The 6,661-nt window shown below is 48.2% G+C and overlaps 1 pseudogene; it reads left to right on the top strand.

Moving 5' to 3' along the window:
* The first annotated feature begins 1,252 nt into the window (after positions 1-1,252).
* On the top strand, positions 1,253-6,373 carry LOC128574687 (U4/U6 small nuclear ribonucleoprotein Prp3-like; annotated as a pseudogene).
* Positions 6,374-6,661: the final 288 nt, after the last annotated feature.

The following is a 6,661-nucleotide window of genomic DNA, read 5'->3' as shown; positions in this document are numbered from 1 at the left end:
CCGGGCCTTGGGCTTTTCCAGAGGCCTTGACTTTTGGTAAATAGAAGACCATGCTGAGCACACTGTCCACAGAGCGATGGTTCACTGGTCTGGTGGAGGCAATCTGGGGGGAAAGCAGGGGCTGAGCTCTGGGGATTGTCCCTGATCCGCGGGGCCAAGTTCTTCTTTCTGGACCTCAGATGCCATCATAAGACAGAGGGGCTAGAATCCTGATATCTCAAGTCTAGGAATTAGAGCAGCTGCACTCTCTGCTAAAGCAATAATGTATGTGAAATAAGATACTGCACTGACCTTCCTGCTATCCTGACGTGTTGGCCAACGCACCTAAGATGGAAACAGTTGCTGCAGGATCTTCTTTGTGGGGCTTCCAGAAAGGTGACTGAACAGACCCCAGTCTTTTCCCTGGCATCTGCCTTCAGCCCATATAGAGAGAACTAGAAAGCTCATTGAAGGGGGAAACTTGGAGGCGGAGTGAAGTGTTGGCTTAATGAGGAAGAAGATGCCTTCTCCCTCTGTGCCCACGATGAAGATAAGGGGAAGGGATGTCTCTGCACCCCAGGAGAGGTGGCAGCATCTCCAAAGAATTACTCAGTCTGAGCCAAGGATGTCGTCACGAGTATAGTCGGGCATCTCATTCTTCAGCCAGAGAACTGCTGAGCTGCAGAAACTTCCAAGCCTTATCTGATGATGCCTTTCTCCATGTCCAGACATCCACAGGTCACACCTTTCTCCATGTCCAGACATCTATAAATCATACCTTCCTCCATGTCCAGACATCCACAGGTCACACCTTTCTCCATGTCCAGACGTCTATAAATCATACCTTCCTCCATGTCCAGACGTCCACAGGTCACACCCTCCTCCGTGTCCAGACGTCCACAGGTCACACCCTCCTCCGTGTCCAGACGTCCGCAGGTCACACCCTCCTCCATGTCCCTCCTCCATGTCCAGATGTCCATAGGTCACACCCTTCTCCATGTCCAGACATCCACAGGTCACACCCTCCTCCATGTCCAGATGTCCACAGGTCACACCCTTCTCCATGTGTACATGTCCACAGGTCATATCCATTCTCTGTGTCCAGGGGGCCACGCCATTTCCTCAGAGCCAAGAATGAGCTCTGAGCTAGGGAAGGCAGTGGCTTTGAATCATATGCAAGACTGAAGTTTCAATTTTAACAATTTTTATTTGGATAGCTTTGGCCTTTTTAATACCTTAAAATAAGTTTTGTCTCCCAGCAGAGAATGTTCTCATGACTGAAAGTGAGAGGAAGGCTCCGAGTCTGGCCTGAGATGGGAGGGGGAAGAGCGTTGTGGGGAAGTGAGGTGGAGCATGTCTGAAGGCAGTGGCTGGAGAAAAATTAAGCCATTTCCTATTTCTATGCCATCAGATTCTCTAGTTCAATCTGCCACTGTAAGTAGTTTGGAAATGAAAAGGTGAGATAAGCTGGGCAAATATTGTCTCGAAAGTGCAGACCACTTCCGGGGCCTTCACTGGCTCCCCCAAGAGTTGGAGGCCTCTGTCCTGGCTTGCACAGCCCCTCATGTGCCTCCACCATCCCGGCACTTCCTCCATAGGATCACATTTGTGTCTCTGCTCTGTCCTCCCTGGACGTTTGCTTCCTAAGAGCAGAGGCTGCATCTCTAATGCTCGGTCTAGAGTAGTTTTCACCGTGCACAGTTAATGGATACGTGCCTTCCCCGACCTGGCCTTCCTGCACAGTCTAGAGTTGGGGGTCTCAGTTTCTCATCTGTAACATGGTGCATTTGGCTGGATGATTTTAAGGACTCTTCTATGTTCTGGAAACCTTGGAAAAGCAGCAGTAGTTCTCTGTTTATTCCTACCCCTGGAAATGTTCTGGCAGCCAGTTGTTGAGTGTTCAGTGCTGGATTTTTTTGAGGGAAAGGCCTGAAATGGCACCAAGGAAATCTCACCTCTGTGCCAGCCTCATGTTGTGAAATCTGTTTTGCCTTGGGAAGCAAGGCTGGCCGCTTGGGGAGGGCTGAAAGGGAGACCTTGAGTGACTGTCACTCCCCTCCACCCACCTGTGACCCACTCTGCATGGAGGGTTGTGGGCAGCTGGCAATGTCCTAGCCCATGATCTAAATTTTGTTGTGACCACAGTCCCTGGGAGAGAAAGTAACAGTAAAAAAAGCTGGACCCCAGTCTAAGAGGTCTTGTGGGAGTAGACAGGACTCAGATAAAAATCAGAAGCTGAAAACCAAAGAGCAAAGTCAAGGTCTAATCTAGTAGTGCTGGTGCTGTGTCCTGAGCCTGGCTGTACCTTAAGTTCCTACCCCCTGAGCTCAAAGGGAGGCGGGGACTGCAACTGAGGGTACAAGTGAGGATTAGCAGGGACCTACGAGTATGAGGAGGGGGCAGGAGAGACCCAGGCTTGACAACCCCCTCCCTACCTGCCACTCAGATTTCCCTGGGCTCTGTTGTTTGTGCTGTACTCGTGAAGGGGAAGTGCTGTGATTTGTATATTTTCCCACAAAAGCACAGAGTTCATAGGAAGGGGATGAGCACTGGTTTCAGCCAGTAGTGGGTCTGAAGATTTTAGAAGATTTTTTCAAAATTTTCCAAGGGGTACTCAGGGGTGCTCAGACAGGCTGCAAGGGTCTCATGAAGTCAGGGAAGGTCCAGATACAAGGTTTTCAGGATCTTTTATTTGAGACACAGTCTCACTATGTTGCCCTGGGTAGAGTGCTGTGGCATCACAGCTCACAGCAACCTCCAATTCTTGGACTTAAGAGATTCTCTTGCATCAGCCTCCCAAGTAGCTGGGACTACAGGTGCCCGCCACAATGCCTGGCTGTTTTTTGGTTGCAGGTGTTATTGTTGTTTAGCTGGCCCAAGCTGGGTTTGAACCTGCCAGCCTCGGTGTATGGGGCTGGCGCTGTAACCACTGTGCTACAGGCGCTGAGCCTTCAGGAGCCTCCTAATCATGGGATTCCCCTCCATGTTCATTCTCTCTTTCTCTCTCTCTCTCACACACACACACATGCACACACATGCACACACGCATCAGTCTTCTTAATAAACATACCTTGAATTCATATAATTATGTATGAAATTTCTATGAAATACTGTATGGAATTTACACAATTACAGTCATGGCAGCTGATCCTTTCGGAGCGCAGGGACGTTCTGTCCCTCCTCCTCAGGCAGAATATTTAGAAGGGACATCAAGGAGGAGGAACTTTCAGCATGGAGAAGTGTGTGCACTGGCTGGGAGGATGGAGGATGAGGATGACTGAGGACGAGAGGGAACGGAGGACTCCAGCCATCACCTTGAGACTGTTTGACTTGCATGAAGTGTGACTTCTCAGAAAACCCAAACCCAGTGAGTGGGACAGCTGGTGCCAGACCCTCCCACACAGCCATGACTCAGAAGGGCCAGCCCTCTGGAGGCAGCTTTTCACACTTGCTGAAAGAATGCTGTGTTCCTAGTTTGATTTCTTTGGGGTCCACCTCAGAGTGCATCAGTGATTCTAATCCAGGCTTCCTTCGTGTGTCTTGGGCATGCTCAATTTATCCTGGTGACAAGAGGTGGCTGTTTCAGGAAAAAAAGAAATTATCACAGTGATGGGGCTGGGCCAGTACATGGGAAAAATGTTCTACTTCTCAACAAAAAGGACCCTCTCAAGTATATTAATTTCTTTTAATTATAAAATTAAGCAAATTCATAGGAGAAAAACATTAAACTCAGTTTTATTTGTGGCTCATTTTATTTGCAAAGAATGACTTCCTATCAACCATCATAAGCACAGGGGAGGTGTTGTAAGGAGAATGGCTGAATGTAGGGCTCTCCCAGGGACCCTGAAGGTCCTGTACCTGGAGGGAGTTTTAAGTTGAAGGAACACTGGAGGCCTTGGAGGCAGCCGTCCCTGGGTCCTCTACCGCCCTAGTGTTGCCAGGGTTGTGAGTTGAATGTGCGCCATAAACAGACATGTTATGGTCCTAAGTTCTGGTACCTGTATTGTGACCTTATTTGGAAATAAAGTTTTTGCAGATTTAAGCAACTTACAAATGAAGGACTTGGGTTTAATATCTCAGCAAACCCCTATGTAGGGACAAGCCTAGTAGAATGAATCTGAGGGGGATTCTCAGTAGATAAAGCCACCCTTACACGATTTTTTGCCTTCCACTTCATCCTGCCATTTATCATGGCAGCCCTCGCTATAATCCATATATACCAAAATGATATACTTCCTCCACCCCCATAATAGACCAAATCCAATCGCTGGCATCCATTTAAGAAAAGACTCAAGGTCTCAGGGGCTGAAGTTTGTGAGTATTAAATCCCACTTGAGCTATTGTTTTCCTTCTTAGTGGCACTGTCTAAGAGGGAGCTGGATGAGCTGAAACCATGGATAGAGAAGACAGTGAAGAGAGTACCGGGTTTCTCAGAGCCTGCAGTGGTAACAGCAGCACTGAACTGTGTGGGGAAGGGCACGGACAAGAAGGCAGCCAACCATCTAAAACCTTTTCTTGATGATTCTACTCTCCGATTTGTGGACAAACTATTTGAGGCTGTGGAGGAGGGCTGAAGCTCTAGGCATTCCAAGTCTAGCAGTGATAGGAGCAGAAAAAGAGAGCTGAAGGAGGTGTTTGGTGATGACTCTGAGATTTCCAAAGTATCTTCGGGAGTAAAGAAGCGACGAATACCCCATTTTGAGGAAGTGGAAGAAGAGCGAGAGGTGATCCCTGGTCCTCCATCAAAGAGCCCGGGTATGCTGACTAAGGTCCAGATCAAACAGATGACGGAAGCAGCAACACAACAAATTGAGGAGAGAAAAAAACAACTGAGCTTCATTAGCCTCCCTACACCTCAGCCAAAGACTCCTCCTCCCTCCCAACCAGAGAGACTTCCAACTGGCAACACTATCCAGCCCTCCCAGGCTGCCACTTTCATGAATGATGCCATTGAGAAAGCAAGGAAAGCAGCTGAACTACAAGCTCGAATCCAAGCCCAGCTGGCACTGAAGCCAGGACTCACTGGCAATGCCAACATGGTGGGCCTGGCTAATCTCCATGCTATGGGCATTGCTCCCCCGAAGGTGGAGTTAAAAGATCAAACGAAGCCTACACCACTGATCCTAGATGAACAGGGTCGCACTATAGATGCAACAGGCAAGGAGACTGCCTACTCGTAATGCCTACTCGTAAGGCCAATATTTGTGCTGTGAAAAGGGAACAATTTAAGCAACAGCTAAAAGGAGAGCCATCAGAAGATATGGACTCCAATACGTTTTTTGACCCCTGAGTTTCAATTGCCCCTTCACAATGCCAGAGATGAACTTTTCGATTCCATGACAAAGGCAAATTTGAGAAGATTGCTCGGCGATTACGGACCAAGGCTCAACTGCAGAAGCTGCAGGCAGAGATCTCACAGGCAATTCAAAAAACAGGCATCCACACTTCCACTAGGCTCGCTCTCATTGCTCCTAAAAAGGAATTAAAGGAAGGAGAGATCCCTGAAGTTGAGTGATGGGACTCTTACATCATCCCCAACGGCTTTGACCTTACAGAGGAAAATCCCAAGAGAGAAGATTATTTTGGAATCACAAATCTTGTTGAACATCCAGCCCAGCTTAATCCTCCAGTTGACAATGACACACCAGTTACTCTGGGGGTGTATCTTACCAGGAAGGAACAGAAGAAACTTTGGAAGCAGACAAGGAGAGAAGCACAGAAAGAACTACAAGAGAAAGTCAGGCCGGGCCGATGCCTCCTCCAGAACCCAAAGTGAGAATTTCTAATCTGATGCGAGTATTAGGCACAGAAGCTGTTCAAGACCTCACGAAGGTAGAAGCCCATGCCAAAGCTCAAATGGCAAAAAGACAGAAAGTGCATGAAGAGGCTCACGCTGCCTGAAAACTTACAGCAGAACAGAGAAAGGTCAAGAAAATTAAAAAGCTCAAAGAAGACATTTCACAGGGGGTACACATATCTGTGTATAGAGTTAGAAATTTGAGCAACCCAGCCAAGAAGTTCAAGATTGAGGCCAATGCTGGGCAACTGTACCTGACAGGGGTGGTGGTACTGCACAAGGACGTCAACGCGGTAGTAGTGGAAGGGGCCCCAAAGCCCAGAAGAAATGTAAGCATCTTCTGCTGCGTCGGATAAAGTGGGATGAACAGACATCTAACAAGAAGGGAGGCGATGATGAGGAATCTGATGAGAAAGCTGTGAAGAAAACCAACAAATGTGTACTAGTCTGGGAGGGGACAGCCAACGACCAGAGCTTTGGAGAGATGAAGTTCAGTGCCCTACAGAGAACATGGCTCACGAGCATTTCAAAAAGCCTGGGGCTGAACACTACTGGGACCTTGCCCTGAGTGAATCTGTGTTAGAGTCCACTGCCTGAGATTACTGCAAGCCCTTCCTCTCCCTCCTTGCCTTTGTCTCTTCAGTCCTCTGCCTTATTCTACTTCCCAGCCCGCCCCCAGTTATGTGTGTGATCTCAGAACTGTGCAAAGCAGACACTGGGACAAAGGAAGAATACCCTGCTCCCTTCCCCAGTCAGCCTGGTGTTTCCCTTTATCCCCCTATGTGCATATGATTAAAGTGTTATTAACAACAACAACAACAAAAAAAAAAAAACTCAAGAGATACACAGAGCATACAGAGGGAAGATGACCACGTGAAGCTGGAG

This window comes from Nycticebus coucang, chromosome 22, assembly GCF_027406575.1.
Source record: "Nycticebus coucang isolate mNycCou1 chromosome 22, mNycCou1.pri, whole genome shotgun sequence".
NCBI classification, from domain to species: Eukaryota; Metazoa; Chordata; class Mammalia; order Primates; family Lorisidae; genus Nycticebus; species Nycticebus coucang.
This window is presented reverse-complemented; position numbering and strand designations above follow the sequence as displayed.